Source organism: Tachypleus tridentatus, chromosome 9, assembly GCF_004210375.1.
Source record: "Tachypleus tridentatus isolate NWPU-2018 chromosome 9, ASM421037v1, whole genome shotgun sequence".
NCBI lineage: Eukaryota > Metazoa > Arthropoda > Merostomata > Xiphosura > Limulidae > Tachypleus > Tachypleus tridentatus.
In genome coordinates, this window is record NC_134833.1 from 33,561,393 (window position 1) to 33,583,521 (window position 22,129).

At 36.7% G+C, this 22,129-nt stretch overlaps 1 protein-coding gene and 1 long non-coding RNA gene across 11 annotated transcripts in view; one reads left to right on the top strand and one right to left on the bottom strand.

Annotated features, from left to right (window-relative positions):
- Positions 1 to 15,109, bottom strand: part of LOC143225022 (uncharacterized) — a 53,390-nt gene extending 38,281 nt beyond the window's left edge. For 8 of the 10 annotated variants that reach the window (XM_076453669.1, XM_076453676.1, XM_076453677.1 and 5 more), the window contains exon 1: positions 14,923 to 15,109. The gene's annotated coding sequence lies outside the window, so the exon portion shown is untranslated. Of the gene's footprint in view, positions 1 to 6,852; positions 6,965 to 14,922 lie in introns of all 10 variants that reach the window. The other 2 variants (XM_076453678.1, XM_076453679.1) reach the window with 2 other exon arrangements.
- The window catches only part of LOC143225025 (uncharacterized), a 64,274-nt gene that overhangs the window by 38,111 nt on the left and 4,034 nt on the right, over positions 1 to 22,129 (top strand). The gene's annotated exons all lie outside the window — the stretch shown is intronic.

The following is a 22,129-nucleotide window of genomic DNA, read 5'->3' on the forward strand; positions in this document are numbered from 1 at the left end:
AGCACCTATTCTGAGAGTTGAGGGTTCGAATCCCCGTCATACCAAACATGATCGTCCTTACAGCTGTGAGGGCATTATAATGTAACGGTCAATCCTACTATTCGCTGGTAAAAGAGAAGCCTAAATGTTGACGGTGGTTGGTAATGACTGCCCTCTTGTCTCACACTGCTAAATTAGGGACGGCTAACGCAAATAGCCTTCGTGTGGCTTTGCGCGATATTAAAAAAAAAAGAACAACAATAAGCAAAAGAAGCTCAAACTTACACAATGGCTGTCTGTGTTCTGCCCACTTCAGCCATCGAAACACTATTTGTAGCGTTATAATCCCAATGACTTTCCTCTGAGCCACTGGAGCGGGGCTTCATTACCCTAAAAAGATGCAACTTACGGTAGCTTCAGTGTTACACATAGGTGTTTGATTTGTTTTTGAATTTCGCGCAAGCCGTCCGTAATTTAGCAGTGTAAGACTAGAGGGAAGGCAGCTAGTCATCACTACCCATCACCAACTCTTGGGCTACTTACTCTTTTATTAATGAATAGTAAGATCGTCACATTATACGCCCCCAAGGCTGAAAGGGCGAGAGTGTTTAGTACGACGGGGATTCGAACCCGCGACCCTCAGATTACGAGTCGAACGCCTTAACCCTCCTGGCAATGCTGGGCCCTTTTAAAGATAAGACGGTAATTTTGAGTGTGTGTATTTGTTTCTTATAGCAAAGCTACATCAGGCTATCTGCTGAGTCCACCGAAGGGAATCGAACCCCTGATTTTAGCGTTGTTAGTCCGTAGATTTACCGCTGTACTAGCAGGGGGCAGGTGTTTGAAGCAAAGCGTATGTGCTTGTTAGGCGAAAACGCAAGTAGGTTCGAGAATTTTGATTATTATGGTGGTAATTTGGGTCCATTCTTATGAAAAGGTTGTCAACATATGATAGAAATCAGCGGAAAAACTAAAGAAAATTTGTGACAATATACATTTTAATAACATAACCTTTTTTAATAATATTCTTTGAATCCCGTCTTTTGTTGTTTTTTGCGACTCTATCTCAGCTATCAAATTCAGCTTATAGTATTTTCTTGCTTAAGGTGAATTATTGTTTTGGACCAAAAACTAAATTCAAATGGAGGAAATATTAAGCCTACTGTAATTTATGGGAGTGTTTGACGAAATTAGTACTTCTCACTGTATTTGAAATGGGGGGGGGGGTCCTGTTCCACGTGTTTCAACTTCTGTGTTATAGTTAGGGGTGATAATTCTCAGTTAAAACTTGACTATCAATTGAATCAACAGATGTACTCGGTTGTCCTTTCTGGCGATATGGAGAATGTGGAAAATGTGAAATGTAAATAAGTTGATAGTAATAATGCTTTCAAAACAAGCAGAATGTACATACAGTATCAATAGATCTATTAAAAGGTGTTGGGAAAAATTCCTTTACGTAATTGTGAAATTAGCTTTATGTTATACGATATTCCATGATATCGTGGCTTAGACTCTCTCAGAATTTTTTTGCAAAGCTTCGCACAGCCATCCCTAATTTTGAAGTTAAAGATTAGAAGAAATACAGCTTTGTATTCGTCAGTTCTTGGGTCATCTTTATTTGGCCAAAAATGGAGTATTTCACCGAAACTATTACATATACACACCCGTAGTTTCAAAATGTGGTGTAAATTTGCGTGGCAACAGGATTCGAACCGTGAATCCTTATATTCACATTCTAGCTCACTATCCCTTAGGCCTTTCCCGGCCCACAAGCGTACGCATGACCATCAGACTTATCAAGGAGCAACAAGTTTTGTTGCTGCCAAAGATATGTAATAAATTTTGGACTTCGGACCATCGTGTATAATAACAATGATGAAACTAGTTTTAGGTCTTAAAACATGATACAACTAGAAAACGTATAATAAATAATGGGTTTCATTTAGTGCCAAAGCTATGCTGCAGGGTGTTAGTAACCTAAAAGATAACTTTGAAATTTGAGACTATATGTGCTCTTATTGGAGAATATATATATATTTTTTTCTTCTCGTTTCTTGTTTTTTGTGGTTTTTATTTCTTCTCAGTTTCCTTCACACGTAACAATGTTATAGCTGATTTCCTTTGTGTATTACACGTAATTTGCTTATTGCTTATCACGCGTGTGACTTTAAATAACGTATTACGATTTCCAAGAATTGTGTGTCAGTAAACCCAGCGCTACTGTATAACTTTAAACATAAGCTTTCCTAATCCAAGTGTTCGTTTGTCTACCTTACCCCTACCTTGTAGAGCATGCGTGAACAATTGAAGCTGGGTAAGAAGTTCGAATCGTGCCAAGATTTAATCTTTCGTTCTTCACCGGTTCAAGTATCGAGATAAGCTGTCATTCCAGTTGACACACGGACGTCATAACTATACATTCAAAGTCCCTTTTATTACAATATGGCAGAGAGGCCGAGAACATAATCACGGCGCTTCTCCATGCCCAAGGCAGTTATAGTATTTGTATGTTAATACAAAAACGAAAGAGAGCGAGAGAAAGGGAAACACAGTGGATCATGGGAAGGTATGCGCTGAAGGCTCCCCCTCACCCTTTTGTTAAACGACACACAGACCTGAAATGTTACGATCTATACCTAGGGGAAAGAGGGAGTGTGATGTATTGTCTACTGTGGTTCCTTTCAAGATTTACAATACTCAAAGCCGTGGATTACAATCTTTTGTGAGGACTGTAGACCGTTAGGACTGTTTTCAAGGTATATTCAAAATGCAGTCCATTCTACATATTTCTACCCTGAATTTAGTTCCTCGGAAGCACTGGGAGACACTAGACTGAAGGTCAAACATTTCTGGCTTGTGGAAATAATACTCTTGGGCCAAATCTCAGTTGTTTGCTGACATGAATACTGCCGTTTATAAAAGTAATATCAGATCAATATATTGCAGATCACTTATTACTTATGATTGGTCAAAACACACACACATGTTCAAGTGAATAAAATCAGGATTTATTCTAATAAAATCTTACTTACTATTACCTTTCAAGTACTCGAAAATATATATATATACAGAAATATCCACGTAAAACAAACACAAGTCAGTACTCTCGGTCTTTCTGATTTTGTTTGACGTAATAAGTAAAACCAAAGTTGCTAACATGGAATTAGTATTTGAAACTAAGCTACTCTTTCGAGGAACATCTATTTTGTAATCAAACTAATGATTTAGCACATTATATCAAAACGATTTTAAATAAGCATATCAGCAAGTCGTGTAACAACCACAGTCAATATAAAGTTGCGTTGAAACAGAAAGTGTTATAACTACATTTGATATTGTACTGTTTAGCGTTTCGTGTGTACTGTTACGACACCGAAAAGTGGTTACTTTTATTAAAGAAAAATGTTCTTACACTCAGATCATAAAGATGTTTTTCAGATTCAAGAACTAGAATTTCCTCCCTTGTACTTAATGACAATGAATAACAAAGAAATGTGGATCATCTTGGGTAAAGGAGCATCCGAAGAAAGACCTACAACAAGTCAAACCCCGGCGTAGATGAGAAATGTGTGGCGTCTTTTAACATACGAGAACCCACGAACACAGAGGTCAAAGTTAAAAGCCGTCCACGTGTTCCATACATCAGTACGCACAATAATAAAGAAAAATCTTTGTCTGGAAAAGCCACACAAGTCACGTGCATACAAAATGCTTCCACGACATATTCAGGAAAGGAAGACGAACTGTATGAAGAATTCCAACGCAAAAGAATAATTAAGGTGCGATCTAATAATTGACAAAATGTATGCGTATCTCGATAACTTTAACAAGTCTCGAGCCATTTTCTACCATTAAATGAGTGAAGAAAATTTCCAAAAGTGATACACGGAATATCGCGAAATGTTTATGATAGGATTCATGACCATCACTGGATGTTGCGCCAGGGGCGAGTTATGGATTACAAGAGTAGATAAAAAGTTCAAGTTGAGCTCTACTGACTATAATACCAATGGCTGGGGCCCTTTGTACCACATAGAAATACTAGCTTTGTACAGAAACGAAAGTAGAGCGTATGGATTCATCAAGATAAATAGTCTTCTAGCTATATCTTCATTTAACCATTTAGTAACTCAAGCACATGAAGAATTAAACAGGCATTCATACAAAGGCGAATTCGTCGTACGCATCACCTATGGAAGAATTCTGTACGGAGTGTTGACATGGACGCTGGGAAACCGCCACCCTCGTTAACTAAATGGCTTATGGAGTGTGTGTGTGTTTTTCGTATAGCAAAGCCACAAAGGGCTATCTGCTCAGCCCACCGAGGGGAATCGAACCCCTGATTTTAGCGTTGTAAGGCTTATGGAAAGCACCAGAGAAGAGTAGTCTTTTGGACATGACAGTCTTATAACGGCGCCTTTCACAATTTACACACAATATACACTATGCTGCAGAGTAATTGTCAAGATGCACAGTCATCAGAGAGAACAAGACTGGACGTGGCGATATGTGCTTTAACAACAAAATGAGACTTCAGAATCGTTTTAATACAACGTACTAAACCTTAGTATTATAAACCTACTTTCGTAGGTATATACAGCTACTTTAGTTTGTACCCTTATTTATCATCCACATTTAGTTACGATTTGATTAATCGAATATATCGAGCCTCCAAGCCTTACAGATTACTACATAAGTAAATGCAAAGAAAAAAAAAACTTTATGAAAACGAATTTTCGAGCGAAGTCGTTGATTGGTTAGTTCGCGGAGAAATAATAACAAAAGCTAACTACGATGCAGGTCTGATATATTTTTTTTAAGTCAACCACATTTATTTTTCTCGATATATTACGAAAAACATAGAAAACAAATTCAGAGTCTTCTGAAGTGCGTCAGTGAAAAATTATCAGCTGCGTATTTCGTGGTTTACGTTGCTTGATACAAAAAAAAAAAAAAAAAACACGAGATATTTGTTGCTGTTTAACTATTTTTTAAAACTAGTTGCCAGTATTTTCACTGGTTAGTTCAGAAGTTTTATCTTGTAGAAGGCTAAAAATTTGTTTTTATCAACAGTAGAATCGGTATCCAAAACATATAGAGGATAAAGGGTTTGAAATATCCACAAAATCGTTCGCTTATATTTCTACAACTAGGTGTCACTCTCGACAGTCATCTTTGAGTAATACGAGTGTTTTTCTTATTGCAAAGCCACATCGGACTATTTGCTGAGCCCACCTAGAGGAATCGAATCTCTGAATTTAGCGTTGTAAATCCGTAGCCTTACCGGTGTTACTACCCTTTGAGTAATCATGTTCTAGTAATTTATAACACAAACATAATCATTAAATTACTTATTTGCACGGTTTTCAGTTTCTTGTTCAGTTCTTCCTTACTGGTCGATTTCACGTTATTTTCGTCAAATCTGAAACGAATTGTGAAAAACCCAAATCCCAACAGAAAGTGTTCGAAGCATTTTTATATGAAACATGGCAATAAAGCCGGGATATTCCATGCGTTGGTTAGGTTAATTGGATGTAGGTAGAGATTAAACATAGAAATAAATCAAAATTAACTGATGATTTAAATCCATAAGTTCTTCCATTTTTTTATTTACTATGCCAGATACAAAGAACATGGAGATAAAAAATGAGATATCTGTTATCGTTCAATCCAAAACCACTGGTATTTTTAGTATAAATGGTAATATAAGCGTATAAATGTGAAGGAAGTAAAAATATAGGTTATATTATTTCCTGTTAAGGACAAAGTTAAACAATGAGCTAACTTTGTTTTGCCTACCACAGGTATCGAAACCCGATTTTCGCGTTTTAAGCCTGCAAGCTTACCTCTGAGCCCCGGAGGCAGTTTATATTGTTGTTATAATAATGATTAAATATTCAAAACGTATATAAGGTAAATGGTTTAAATTATCCACATAAATATATAACACGGGATTAACTCCATCACATACTTAAGAAAGGCTAATGACTGCTGTAAGAAAAGATTAATAAGGTGTCCTAATAAACAAGGCTAATGAATGCTCTAACAAAAAGTTAATAAGGTGTCCTAATAAACAAGGCTAATGAATGTTCTAACAAAAGGTTAATAAGGTGTCCCAATAAACAAGGCTAATGAATGTTCTAACAAAAAGATAATAAGGGGACCTAATAAACAAGGCTAATGATTGCTCTAACAAATGGTTAATAAGGTGTCCTAATAAACAAGGTTAATGGTTGTTCTAACAAAAGATTAATAAGGTGTTTTAACAAAGGCCTAATAATTTATCGAACAAGAGGTTAGTAACGTACCTAACAAAGGGTTAGTGTTAGTGCCCAAATCAACAGTTACAAATTGCCTATACCATACCCTAAAGGCTGGTGATGTGCCGTGACTCCTAACAAACAAATAAGTATATTGTTCTAGGCTTGAATTTAAATTGCGATATTAATCAAAACAAAACTAATGTAATTATATTGAATTCGCTCTGTTAACGTAACGTGGGTCTTATATTGGTTTTCTTTTGTTTCATCAGAGATTGATTGATAGGCATATTGGTCATAATATGAAATGACGTTTTGGTTTCCTTAGTCACAGAACTTTACAAATAACGTGAAGTATTAACAAATGACATCCTTTGAAAACGACGCCTATGACAAAATCTCGAACGAATGTCACGGTTACTATATTTCGCAATAATTTTGATGTTTGTTTGTTTTAGAATTTTGCGCAAAGCTATACGAGGGCTATCTGCGCTAGTCGTCCCTAATTTAGCAGTGTAAGACTAGAGGGAAAGTAGCTAGTGATCATCACCCACCGCCAACTCTTGGGCTACTCTTTTACCAACGAATAGTGGGATTGATCATCACATACCAACGCCTCCATGGCCTAAAGGTGAGCATGTTTGGTGTAAAGAGGATTTGAACTCAGAACCCTCAGATTACGAGTCGAGTGCCTTAACCAGTGGGCCATGCCGGGCGCATTCCTTGGGAGTCAGCACATGTAACAAAACAAAAACTCAACATATTAAAAAACTAAATAAACACAGACACAAAACTATGTTCATCTGATAAAATTAATGATTAAATCAACAAAATAAAACAACACTTCATCAACATCAAATTTCCTCAAAAAACCGTAGAACAATTTATACGCACACACCTAAACAAACAACAGTAAATCCCAAGATACAACAAATTACAAAACCATATACTGCTGCATATCATATGTTCCCGACATTAGCAAAAAAAAAAAAACCAACATTTGGAAAAACTTATAACAAAACTCAACATTCCAGTAAACACCAAATTTATTCAAAAACCAGGTACAAAACTAAAGTCCATACTATGTAAAAAACTACACTGACAAACAGAACACCAAGATAGTTTATAAAATACAATGCAACAACTGACAAGATATCTATATTGAAGAAACAAGCAAAAAAATGGAAACTAGATTCAGAGAACAAAAAAAAAAATATTTTCACGCGTTTTTGAACACTGCAAATCAAATAAACACAACATAACCATAGAAAACACACAGATATTAAGTAGGGAAACAAATATAAAGAAACGCAAAATCAATGAAGCCTTACTTATACAGCAACTGAAACCAAAATTAAACCAATATACGGGAACAACTTTATACCTATACTAATTAATAACATAACATCCAACTGCAACGCCCCCTACAATCCCGTACCCGTTTATACTCTCGATCCTAAATATGTGTCCGGCATCGGTCACTTGCAAACTCTCTTGTTAAACTGAAGATGACCTACGAAGGTCGAAATGTTGTTCTATGCTTATCAATAAAAGTATTAATATCCATACCAGCCGTTTTGAGATATATTTTCCACGATTTTTCTGTACACGATCACACAAAGTCACGTGGTGTTTATGTGTCTTTGTGTCTATTTCCTAAACAGAAAATTTGCTGACGTCAGATATTCATACGACCAAATTCGTTAAAGTTTTGGTGGCTACATCTGAAGAGGATTTGTTACACGCGTTAAAGTCAACAAAACAAGATCTAGGCGACCGGATTAATGAATCTAAACTTGCGAGTATATAAACTTCATGTGAATGAACCATGTTATATCTGTACAATTATGATCCAGTTGGTAAATCGTATAAAAAAGTAAGACAGTTTCTAGTGACAAAACAGAGCTCTCATGCTCTCATTAGCGGTGAGATATTTTCTCGCACGTGTTATATTTACTACTATTATTAATATTGGTTCAAGGCCAACACTGGTATTTGTTTTATTTTATTTACGTTCCCATTACAGCTACCGTCAATATGCACATGGAAAACATTTTTGTTTTGAATTTCGCACAAAGCTACTCGAGGGCTATCTGCGCTAGTCGTCCCTCATTTAGCAGTGTAAGACTAAAGGGAAGGCAGCTAGTCATTACCACCCACCGCCAACTCTTGGGCTACTCTTTTACCAACGAATAGTGGGATTGACCGTCACGTTATAACGCCCCCACGGCTGAAAGAGCGAGCATGTTTGGTGCGACCGGAATTCGAACCCGCGACCCTCGGATTACGAGTCGAACGCCTCAACACATTTGGCCATACCGGGTCCCGTGGAAAACATACACACATTAAAAAGAGAGACATTAGATATTTTCTCTCACACTACAGAGAAATAATCATTGTTTTTAACACAGTTCTTTTCCCTAAGCTATAATACTAGTGTAATCTAAAGGTACATAAGAAGTCCCTAACAGAGGCAACAGTATCCCTATGTAGGTTAAAATGTCTTATATTTGACCTGCGTCAGTGTTACGATCAGAAGAGCAACCGTGACAGGCCGAAAGTAAAATAACTTATAAACTAAAAGGTCGGGACTTCTGACATATAAATTTTCCCTCTCCTTTGTTTTATTTATAGTTTTTACTATTTCAGTACAGCTTAACTTAAGTTATACATCAAAATGAGTTTTACTAAAGTTGTGTCATCTATTCACTCAGCCGAAAGTCCGTGGGCTTATAAAACTAACAACCGGGTTTCGATCCTCACGTTACACACAGCACAGAAGGTCCATTGTATAGTTTTGCTCTTAACGACAAACAAACCGACAAAATTATTGTTATCTAATTGTTTGTGCATGCAACCCATAAAACACCTTTGTGACCAAAATTCTGCCTTGAAAATATTTTTCTGTAATCTGAATATACATTTCTGATTTCGAGATGGTGAATTTGATGAGGCTAGAAGAAAACTTGGCTAAAGCCGTACAAATCAACAGTTTATGTACAGAGTAACATCTGTGTACCACATGGACAATAACAATTCCTTCCTCTCCAGATGGTTCTCAGTGCCTGTTTCTTTCGTCATCATCAACATGTGGTGCTACAGGAATTGCTAAGACCTCTCTTCACTTCACCTAGTTCGATTGAGAAGATATAATGTTATGCTATGTACAGCAGTATTTCAGTACTTACAGTTCTATTATTCAATACGTATCTGTCCGTTTCACTTTCAACAACTTGACCATGTGGTGAAGAATGCAATAACTCTTGAAACCTAAACACTCTCAAACATTTTTCGACGAAATATTAGACAAATGTTAGACGGATTTGATGTCAAGAGAAGAGTATATTTCATTCAAAGACCAAGTATATGATAGACTTAAAAAGCCAATCAACATTACCAGTAATTTACTAAATTCTTACACAGTCGCCATGATATTCAACATTTTGGTTCCTAGTACTGTCGTTAAATAACCTCGAAATAACCCATGTTCTTTCACATGTACATTAACTTATGAACGATCCGAAACAAGCTGCAGTTTGTTTGTTTTAGAATTTCACGCAAAGGTACACGAGGACTATCTGCACTAGCCGTTCCCTAATTTAGCAATGTAAGACTAGAGGGAAGGCAACTAGTCACAACCATCCACCGCCAACTCCTGGGCTAATCTTTCACCAGTGAATAGTGTGATTGACCATTACATTATATTGCCCCCAAGAACTTGTCGGGCTCAAATTAGGAGTTGAACACCCTAAACACCTAGCCATGCAGTTAGCTACCCAACAATAGTATCGCTAGTAAGTCCTAGACAGACAGCCACTTGGCTCCTTGAATATTTGCTTTCCTTCTCTACCCCAGCCTCCAACCAACTTATACACACATGTAAACATAATTATAATTTAATGTATGTAAATTATTTATTGATTAAATTACTTGAAACGTTTTCTAAAAACCTTTATCAGTGGAAAGCTGGCTTCTGCTGGTTTAATGGGAGGGATATTATAAAACCATTTTACACTTTCCAGAACGAGTTTTCTAACAGGAACGTTAGAATAACTTATATTGATTAGAGTAACAAGAACAGGTCTCTGTTAAACACCACCTTGCGGAAGACTTAGTAACTTTGTGAACCATCAATGTGGCAATATTGTTATCAAACTATTTATAATAGATTTAAAATTGCTTAAAATATGTAACTTTTTTTAAAATGTGCTCAATGATAACATTTACTACCATTTGTACCTATAAACTTAAACTCGTGTTGATGTGCTATTGTATTTTACGTGTTCACAGCCTACACTTGAAATCGATTAATACATAAATATAATACACACACTCATGTGTATGTATATAGCAATAACTAATATATAATACAGATGCATACTCATGTATACAATAACAAGAACATATATAATAGACGCACTCATGTATATAATAGCAATTATTTCCAATAAGTTATGTACTTGAACATCAGTATAGCTACAAATTATACTTTTTTGCGTTTATTCTTTAGTGACCTTCGTAATCTTAGGGTCGCGAGTTCGAGTTCCCGTCACTCATCCTTTCAGCCGTGACCTTTCATTAGGTGACGGTCAATCCCACTATATGTTGGTAAAAGAGTAGCTCAAGAGTTGGCGATGGATGTTGATGACTAGTTGCCATCCCTCTAGTCTTACACTGCTAAATTAAGGACGGCTAGCACAGATAGCCCTTGAGTAGAAATTGCGCGAAATTAAAAAAACAAAGAATTCTATTTTTGAATATCATAATGCGTTGTTTCAACAGTTCGGACCCTCAGTGTTAACCATATTTCGACCACAAACACAGTCAATAATTTCCCACGAGGTTCAGTCAGTTAAGGACACTTAGATTAGTCCTAGCAATATATATTTCAAGTTAACAGTGCAAACCTACAGTTTTAATAGCGGCTGTGAGGGTAGTCATGGATACAAACATTTCTCTTCTCTCGCTCTTTCTTAGAAATTTTAAAACAAAACATTTTTGTAACTTTGTTTTCAGTAACGCATATTCATATTTGCTTTTTCTCAAAATGCACTACGCCCTTTCAGCCATGTGGCGTTATAATGTTACGGTCAATCCCACTATTCGTTGGTAAAAGAGTAGTCCAAGAGTTGGCGGTGGGTGGTAATGACTAGCTGCCTTCCCTCTAGTCTTACACTGCTATATTAGGGACGGCTAGCGCAGATAGCCCTCGTGTAGCTTTGCGCGAAATTCAAAACAAACGAAAACCAAACCACTACGACGTAGGTGAGATTAAAATATTCGTGTAATTTGCAATGTTATAAGAGTTAAATCTAATCGAGGTTTAACCTAAACGTTACAAAAGCTGTGATTTACACTTTTTAAATGTGAAATACTGATAAAATTGCTACAGAAAAAAGACGCGGCTCGTCACAATAAATGACTTTACATGACAGAACTATGAAATATTAGACTATAAAAATTTTGAGATGTCGTACTCTGTAGAAATAAGCTTTATTCTAAGTGTATACATTTTTAAAAATCGTAATATTATAGCTGCAATGAAGTTATCTTAATAAAACGTAATTTCTTAACAGTATTTTATATTTACACACTACTTACACAACTTTCTGTTTATAAGTTCACACTTTTACGCACAAATAAAAAACTTTGTAAATGTTTTGTAACCTGAATTAGAGCATTCAACATGTTGATTATCACGAAATTTCTTGTATAAACGTGTAAGTTTATATCTTGCAGTTTGAGTTAGTTAGGGCATTCTATATTCGACTATAGCGAAATTTCAAATGAAAACGTGAATTTGTTTTGTAGCCTGAATTAGACCATTCTATATGTCAACTGTTGCGGCTTCACCCTAAATGCTCTAATAGATGTAAGAATGTCAACTGGTAACCTTTTCAGGCCAGCACTGCTCTGTATTTTTGTACTTTTTCTTAGACTGAAAAAAATCCCCTTAGAACGCTTTGTTTTTTTTTTTGGAATTTCGCACAAAGCTACTCGAGGGCTATCTGTGCTTAGAACGCAGAGGCGCTTAACCCCCCCCCACCTCTATACCTGAAGAACCTCCGTCCTTCATGTTCTTACACACATGTACGTATGTTAAAAATTACGATTTATTGGATGGAGTATTTTCGTAAAAATCCAATACTCAGGAAAACATATTTACAGAACAAAAAACTATAGTTAAAAACCACAATACTATACGGCTTATTTGTACGATAACTAACAATCGCGAAAGTATATTTTTTAAATTAAAAATTAATCCAAAAGGGTTAATATAAATTTTGTGATGTTACTGAAATTACATTTGTCTGTAAAACATGTATCTGAAATGAAAATCCCAATTCCGTGAAAGTACCTCAAAATATATCGTGGGCTAAGCTTATGACATATCTCAACATCAGTAATTTCAGATCTCGAGTTAAAGTCTTTCTTTGTTTTGTTTTTGTTGAGCACAAATCTACACAATGGGCTATCTGTGCTTTGCCTACCACTGGTATCGAAACTCAAAGTTTAGCATCATAAGCTTTGTAGACTTGCTGTTGAGTCAGCTGGACGGGGCTTTCGAATTGGAGTTGTGTTTTAAACACATTCTCACCAAAATAGGTTTAGCTGGTGAGAAACAAAAAGGAGGTTATTACAGACCATCTATCAATAAGGAAATGATCAAATACATTGAACATTCTACCAGTTTTATGAGTCATCTAATGTCAATAAAGAATTCTCATAAAACGAATTAAGTATGCTTTTAACCACATTGACAGGGTAAGAAGGAAGACTGAAAAAAATTAAAAACAAAAATAAGACTGGGAGTGTAAAGCAAAAAGTAAACAATATACGAACGAACAACAAACACGGAAGATAAATTGTTGCTAGTTTCTAGACCAAGCTCACAATGTTTCAATTACTTTTCAACAAGTGCTCACATTACCTATTGTTAACTGCAAAATTAGGCCTGGCATGGCCAGGTGGGTTAAGGCGTTCGACTCGTAATCTGAGGGTTGCGGGTTCGAATCCCCGTCGCATCAAACATGCTCGCTCTTTCAGCCGTGAGGGCGTTATAATGTGACTGTCAATCCCACTATTCGTTGGTAAAAGAGTAGCCAAGAGTTGGCGGTGAGTGGTGATGATTAGCTGCCTTCCCTCTAGTCTTACACTGCTAAATTAGGGGCGGCTAGCACAGATAGCCCTCGAGTAGCTTTGAGTGAAATTCCAAAACAAACAAACAAACTGCAAAATTCTCACTGCCCCGTCTAATATTGTCTACATACATCCTTCTTTATCAACGGACAATGACCATTTTTTGCGGAACAATGAGGAATCATACTGTACACAAGTCCACCAAGTTTCATCAAATTCCGATCACTTTTGACTAATCAAATATAGCGTGAAAATCGGTTCCCATGTTAACAGGTAGGGATTTTCTTTTATTTTTGTGACCTTAATAGTTGACTCTCCAAAAACTAATTACTTCTAAGTTGAGCCATCGTCTAAACTTATACCGACTTTCATCCATATTCATTTAGAAATTTTCGAAAATTTTCGGTGACAAACAAACACACACACACATTGAGGTGAAAACATAATCTCCATCATCTTTGATGGTAGAGGTAATAATCAGTACTTGTTTTCACAATCTGTCATCAAAAATAAGATGGCGACGTAATTCTGTCAAGAAAAAGACAGTAATTAGATGAGTAGATAATAAGTGACGTCAACGACAGAAAGTTAGTGACGTGGGAAAATGACAGCAAAAATTTGTATATTGAAATTAAAAGAAGTCACCACACGAACTCTAACCAGAACCTAGATGTGTTTGTGAGGAATGTTTATATGTTATTTATGCTCACCCTTACCAATTATGAATGTTAATATGAAAATTAAAAACATGGCGGAGAAGGAAGTTGACTTTTTTTTTTTAGCCATTTATCACGTGCTTCCGCCGTTCTCGAGCTAATAAGTACGTTATTGAATGCTCCAACACTTACGCGCTACTTTCATCACATGACAAAAAGGCTATGTCTAAATTTCCTTGTGATTTACGAGTAGGGTTAAGGATGAATCAGATTTGTTTGTTTTAAATTTCGTGCAAAGCTACACGAGGGCTATCTGCACTAGCCATTCCTGATTTAGAAGTGTAAGACAAGAGGAAAGGCAGCTGGTCATCATTACCCACCGCCAACTCTTGGGCTACTCTTTTGACAAAGAATAGTGAGATTGTCCGTAACATTATAACCCCCCATGGCTGAAAGAGCGAATATGTTTGATGTGACGGGGATTCGAACCCGCGACCATCAGATTACGAGTCGAGTGCTTCAACAGTATTTGTAGCTATACAAGTACCCAGTTAAACATAATTCGTTATAATAGAACCATGGCAAAAACATGTTGACATCGCAAATTATTAGTGATAATAATAACGACCTGACCATATCTTAGACTTAGTTAAACAACATGAGTAAGTTCTGACGAAGTGAACGGATGTTGAAATGATCAGTATATAACTAAGACTAAGATTCAGTTTCAACCGTAAGTTGGAAATGTCGAACAAATATTTTTTAAAACTATTCATAAAGATTTTATTTGTTAGCTTACAGAAGCGTTACCTTCATATGAAAAGAAAAGAGCTTACGATGAAGTTTAGACTTAAATCACAAAACCGTTACTTTAAACAACCTACCAGACTTTGTTGACAACTGTGATCCAAAGGAGACAAGAAGGAAACGTCAGCTTTTCGTTCACGGCGTTTCTACTAGATAACTCACCCTGGTGCACACACCCTAGATAGTAGTGTTAGCTCGCGCTTTGTCGTTTAGAGCTACTTCGAGAGCTAGGACACCTTGTGGCGGTTTGACAAATCTCGTTCCCTTCTAGCATTACGAATGGTCACACACGTGGAGATAACGCCAGTGTTCACTATCTGCAGATATTCCGATTGGCTACGGTACCGTTGAGGCACGGTTGTTGTGGTGACAAAATACGGCTATTCATTCGAATGGCGGTTATCTTGTGACTGGGGTTTCCTAATCGTTTGACGAGGAATCGTAAAAACACATTCTAACAGTTTAAAATAACGTTCTACAAATAAATATGAAACTATTAGTCAAATGTTGTTTGGTACAGTTGTAAAAAAATAAAGTGAAACCAGGGGCCCAAAACTGAATCAGAAAATTATTTTAGAAAAACCGAATAAACATCACCAAAACTTTAGCACGCTGTATAAATATGTCGATAACTATGCATTTAATAAACGTTTAATTTTTGAATGAAAACGATACAATCTTATACTTGCTTCAAGCCGATCAAAAAAATTCAGTAACCATGTGTCTTTTCGATAACTATACGTATATGATACAAAGATAAATATATATTTAAATAATGAACAGGACTTCTTCCTATATTTCTATGTCAATTCATTCTCTATATATAAATTTTAGTTTGACTCGTATAAAGGTGACCACATACAGTAAAATTTCAACAAATTAACTTATAATGGGCAGACACTAATCGAACCATTCAATCTCTATAAATGCACTTTGGTTTTTATAGCTTTTTTCTAATTCGTGGGTCAGATGGTTATGGCACTCGATTCGTAATCTGTGGGTCGTGGGTTCGAATCCCCCTCCCACCAAACGTGCTCTTCCTTTCAGCTGTGGAGGCTTTATAATGTGACGGTCAATCCAACTATTCGTTAGTAGAAGAGTATTCCAAACGTTAACGGTGTGTGGTGATGACTAGCTGCTCTTTCTTCTGATCTTTTCAGATAGCCCTCGTGCAGCTCTCGCGCGAAATTTGAGACAAACAAATCCTATTTCGAGAAATAAAACTTGACGTGACACACATTAGCTTTTGTATAAGATTTGTCAGTCCCTAGTAGGTCAGCAGTGAGGTTATGGATTTATAACACTGAAATATCGATTTCGATTGCTTGCGGTGGACATAACGCAGATTGTCCATTGTGTAGCTTTGCGCTAACACAACAGCTTATCAACCGTATTTTTGCACGATATTTTTAATAGCGTTTATGTCCATTTTCAAAGTCGAACAGAAACGAGTGACAGTCATAACACATCAAAATTTCTTATGGCAGTTGCTATTTGTTTTTGTGTTTTTAGAACATAAATCAATGTCACTGGCTAAGAAACTGTTTCTGGAATTCCTCCATGGATTATTTGCAACTTTTATATTAACGTATAAATGAATAAAACTACAATTGTTGTAAGTAAATATGCATTACGGTTTATTTGAAAACTAACTCACAATATATTAACTTCTAAATGGTTCAGGTTTACGCAAACGCAACATGAAAGTGTAAATCTTTCATTTCTTGCCAGTTTTGTGAACTACGTATACTATAAATAAATCTTTGTCCACGCAACGTATTTATCTTGCTTTTTTTTGTAAGCCAAATCATTGCATTTATTTCTACCATTAGGAAGCCACAGGTGAACGAACGATTTCATGAACAGTGTTACCAGTTCTGATACTCATTTGATAGTTTCTAAATCAGTGGGTGTTATTAAAGTGCCACACTTCCTGGTAGTCTGTTCATATTTATGCTCGGTTTGGAAGTGTTTAAACTTTAAAGCCGTCAGAGACAATTATTTTTGGAACTACTTTTCCCGGAGACTTAACATGGTTTTGTAGTATTCGTGCTGGACTGTGGATTAACATGCCCATCATTTTTTACCACTCCACACCCCACCCCCCAAAACAAAAGAAAAAGAAAATAAAAAATCACGACAGGCATTTTAAAGCCGTCGGTGCGTTATAAGTGTGACTGTCAAAACCTTTTATTCGATAGTCTCAGAGCTAGCAGTGGGTGCTGCTGACTAGCTACCTTATCTCTAATCTTTCAGTTCAAAATTACAGACGGCTAATTCAGATAGCCTACAAATAAATGCCTTTTTTTAATTCGCCTTATTACTTCATCTACGAAATACTTTTATCTCAATGGCGATTGGTATCTGAGTTACAGACGGTAGAACATACCTCAGTACTTTATGATAGTCTTGTACTTTTCGTTTAAATCATTCTGATTGTGAAAAACAAAACGTAAACCAACTAGTCTAAAAACGTGTTTCTACGATATATATAAAATACGTGAATGGCGGTTGAAGATTAAAGTGTAGGAACATTGATTGTCGACTTCGAGACACGTTTACTTCGATAAATTTCAATCTTAGCATTTATAGCACAAGTTATTAAATTAAATAAACATAATTTTTGACTCGAGTCAATTGGCGCTGAAAAATATATTTGAAATTTATTCTTGCCATAATAATGTGTTTACACCGAGGGCGTCGATCTGTTCTGTGAGGCAGGGACAAAGTTGTATTTATGTTGGCAATAAGTGGAAAAGTCCAAGGGTTGCTAATTATTGTCATACATAACGTGTTCCACTTAGAAAAAAAGTTAATTCTTAACTATTTCGAACATTCACAGCTATATTAATAGTATAGTCTCTCTTATTTGGCCCGCAAGGTGGTTAGGGCGCTCGACTCGTAATCTGAGGGTCGCGGGTTCGAATCCCTGCTAAATCACACATGCTCGCCCTTTCAGCCGTGGGGGCGTTACAATGTTACGGTCCATCCCACTATTCATTGGTAAAATATTAGCCCAAGAGTTGGCGGTGGGTGGTAATGACTAGCTGCCTTCCCTCTAGACTTACACTGCTAGCGCAGATAGCCCTCGTGTAACTTTGCGCGAAATCCCAAAACAAACTCTCTGTTTTTTATATTTTAGCCGAGAATGATGGAACAACATTTTTAGACAAGTTCATTACCTGAAATAAAAGGTGGATTTGTGGTGGATCGCATAACTGGAATAGTCTATTACAGTCCCATATTTTTGTCGTTTAGTCAGTTACTAACATAGATAATTCTTTTTAAAAGATCATATGATTATGTTATATTTGCCTGTGAAGTGTGGAGGACATTCCCCCACTTCTTCGAAATCGATGCTTGTGTTTTACACTGAAACGTATATTCTATAAAAAGGGTTTGGCAGTTGTTTTAACTCTGCCGAGAACAACCAGTGACTGTTAAGAAAAATGCATGCTTTGATTAATTAGGAGATGTTTATATGTGAAGAAACGTCTTCTGAAACACTAAGCTAGCATATCAAAGAAAAAGCTTAATTTTCTGGTGATATGACAGGGCTCATTTCCAAAACCAACGAGTTCGAATTATTTCCCAGCTTAGGTTTCGCTTGTTTGAACTAACTTTGAGAAATTCCCTAGGACTTGGTAACATTAACTTTCAATAGTCACAGAAATATTGACAGCACTTTGCCACGTGTACACTTTATACAGTGATGGTTATTCTAACGTCAGTTACAGTAAAAATTAGGTGTTGAATGACCAGTTAAGTCTATTGGCAAGTAAGTTGAATTTCTGTTGAGGCGATATTTATTTGTGTTGCTACAGGTTTATCGTTAGTTATGTAACAGAATATGCAACTTTAGAAGCGTAGCTACCACTACAGAGTGGGAAGATGGGGGGGGGGACTTTTTCAAAAAAAGAAAGAAAAGAAAGAAATAGACGTGTGTCTTCTACACAAAGAAGTTAGTTGATCTCCATAAAAGTCGAGTGCTTGTTTAAAAATATCAGAAAATTTTGACCGTATAGAATATTGGGGTGGTTCGTCAATTCTTCTTTTGGTTATGCCCCTGAACTCATGGATCTGGATGTTGAAGAAATAGAATGTTTTCATTGCAGTTAAAAGGACTAGACTTTACACCCTCTTTACCGAATAATTAATAAAAAAAAATCAACTCAATGATAGGAACGTTTACAACACTGGTGTCAGAGTGTAATTACTTTGGTGAAAATAAAATATACATTGAACTAAAGATGACAACACGTACCCGAAACGGAATCGAAAATTTGCTGGAAATGCCACTGTAGAAAAAGACAAAAAAACAAAAAGAGGCCTTGTATTTACAGATTGATTTCGAACAGGAATGAATCTAATCAAAAGTACGATTGAGAAAGCTATATCCGAAGTGGCTAGATAGTTAGAACGCACGACTTATAATATGAGGGTCGTGGGTTCATATCTCCGTCACATCAAACATGCTCGGCCTTTCAGCCGTGGGGTAAAGGCGTTATAACGTGACGGTCAATCCCATTATTTGTTGTTAAAAGAGTAGCCCAAGAGTTGCAGATGGATGGTGATGACTATTTGCCTTCCCTCTAGTCTTACAATTCTAAATTAGTGACGGCAAGCGCAGATAGCCCTCGTATAGCTTTGCGCAAAAACAAACGAGAAAGCATAAAGAGGATTATAACAACAGAATCGCCCTCCAGCCGCATGTATGCGAACTTACAACACTAGAAACCCGGTTTAAATACACCTGGTGGTCAGAAAATAGATAGCCCATCATGTAGCTTTGTGCTTAACTTCAAGCAAACGTAACCAATGAAATTGAAAAAGTTCAAAAGAGACCTCGACGCTAGAACAAGACATTGAGAAACTGAATTAACAAATCAGAAGATAAAACCAGACACATCTCTGCCTGCATCTGCTTAATCATTCCAATCTCAAACATCATTAATTATGAAACATTTGTTCTGCACGTACTACTACTATTGTTACTTTAGCACCAATGACTGCAGGACCTTTTTGGAATCTGCTAGCTATATTATTACGTTATGAAGTTGTAGAAGTTAGTAGATCGGCTGATTATAACCAAAAGGTACCATGGGATGCATATTAGGCGCAGTTCGAAGTAATTTCCAAAGTGACTGGGTAGAATAGTAAACAATATGATATTCGTTCTGTAGCTCATTTTAAAGGTTTACAAACGAAAAGTGAGATTGCCTGTCGTATTATAATACCCTGTACCCACGACTGAAATGGCTAATATGTTCGATGACTGATTTCGATCCTGCAACCCGCGAGTCGATCACCCTAACAACCAAGCTATCTCAGCCCTTTAAAGCCAATTAGGTACATATATATATATTTAAATGAAGCGGTTCAAGTAGCGATGGAACGCCTGGCATGGCCAGGTGGTTAGGGCCCTCGACTCGTAATCTGAGGGTCGCGGGTTTGAATCTCCGACACACCAAACATGTTTGCCCCTTTAGCCGTGGGGGCGTTATAATGTGACTGTCAATCCCACTAGTCGATGGTAAAAGAGTAGCCTAAGAGTTGGCGGTGGTAGGCGATGACTAGTTGCCTTCCCTTTAGTCTTACACTGCTGAATTATGGAGGGCTAGCGCAGATAGCCCTCGTGTAGCTTTGCACGAAATTCAAAAATAAAGAAACAAACAAACGAGCGATGGAACTTGAATCGATTAAAATTACAGATAAGCGATAGAAATTGTGGAATATCAAGCTTCCTGGAAAATCAAAAAGTTCCGAAATAAAGAGCAATACAAGTGTCTTCACTAAAATATTTAAAACTTAGTCTATAACAATCTATTCTTTCTACTATGAAACCTCTCTTAGCTCTGCTTCTACATCTACTCTTCTCTGTTTTATTACACTGGCTATTACCAGACCACAACAACATAGGTTTGGTGCAACATATAATCTGTAACATCTCAACTTTGACCCTCCTTTATCACTTCTAGTATACAGAGACATCACGTCTCATCTACATAATTTTCGTTCTGGAGGTGGTCCACATAGCGCCAAAGAGGCTCCTTTCCCCCACTCACATATTTCACAGCTTTGAAGTTAAAGTCGATGGTGGTGGAGCTGGTTACTACAGTTCAAAACCTTGACCGTGGCTCCAGTAACATAATACCTGGCTCTGAAACTGCTGAGTTCATGTACCCTAATACATCTTTAATTTGTGTGGAGTCTGACACTATTATGTCAACACTTGTGCTTGTGTAGATCTTGAACATGGGCGTGGAAGTTAGTGAAAAACTGTTGAGCATATACTAAACTTTCCCGGGTTTCTCTGTATCATGCTGTTTATAAAAAAAATTATCATATGATCTAAGTTAATTCTAGAACTTACGAATGTGGTTGTGATGAGATTACGTCTCTTCTAAACTAACTCCCTTCTGACGTTTGTTTTTAAATATAAATAACATAGCTGGCATCTCATCGAGACACTGTCATCAATTAAGTAAACATGAAATTGTGTAAAGTACTAATTCAACGACAATGAAATTAAAAATATTTAATTCGTGTTTTAAGCAAATGTCTGATTTTAGTAAAAGAATTACTGTTAATCACTTCTACAAGATAAAAGTAATTTATCGCGAATACAGTAACAATAAACAAGTACTATAAAGTCAAGCGATGTACAAAAGAACCAACTTCTTTGTAAATATACGATCAAAAGTTTGTCTCTTTGATGTAAGTTAAATGTGTTGCCAACTATCCTTCTGTTTTTATTTTAATTTCGCGTAAAGCTACTCGAGGGTTATCTGCGCTAACCGTCCCTAATTTAGCAGTGTAAGAATAGAGGGAAGGCGTGCGACCCGTAACCTGAGGGTCGCAGGTTCGCAGCCCCGTCGCACCAAACATGCTCGCCCTTTCAGCCGTGGGGGCGTTATAATGTGATGGTCAATCCAACTATTCGTTGGTAAAAGAGTAGCCCAAGAGTTGGCGGTAGGTGGTGATGACTAGCTGCCTTCCCTCTAGTCTTACACTACTAAATTAGGGACGGCTAGCACAGATAGCCCTCGAGTAGCTTTGTGCGAAATTCAAAAAACAAACAAATTGCACGAAATTCAAAACAAATCAAACTAACTTCTTTGTTAGTTGTAAATAAATCGTTATTCTTGCTACATCAGTGGTGACTGAGAAAGAGAATCAATTAACAGAAGTTTAATCAAATCAAATATCGTGACGGGTATTTAATTTTTAAGGAAAGGTTTTCCACTTTCCCAAAGTGGGATATACAGAGATGGGACTATTCCA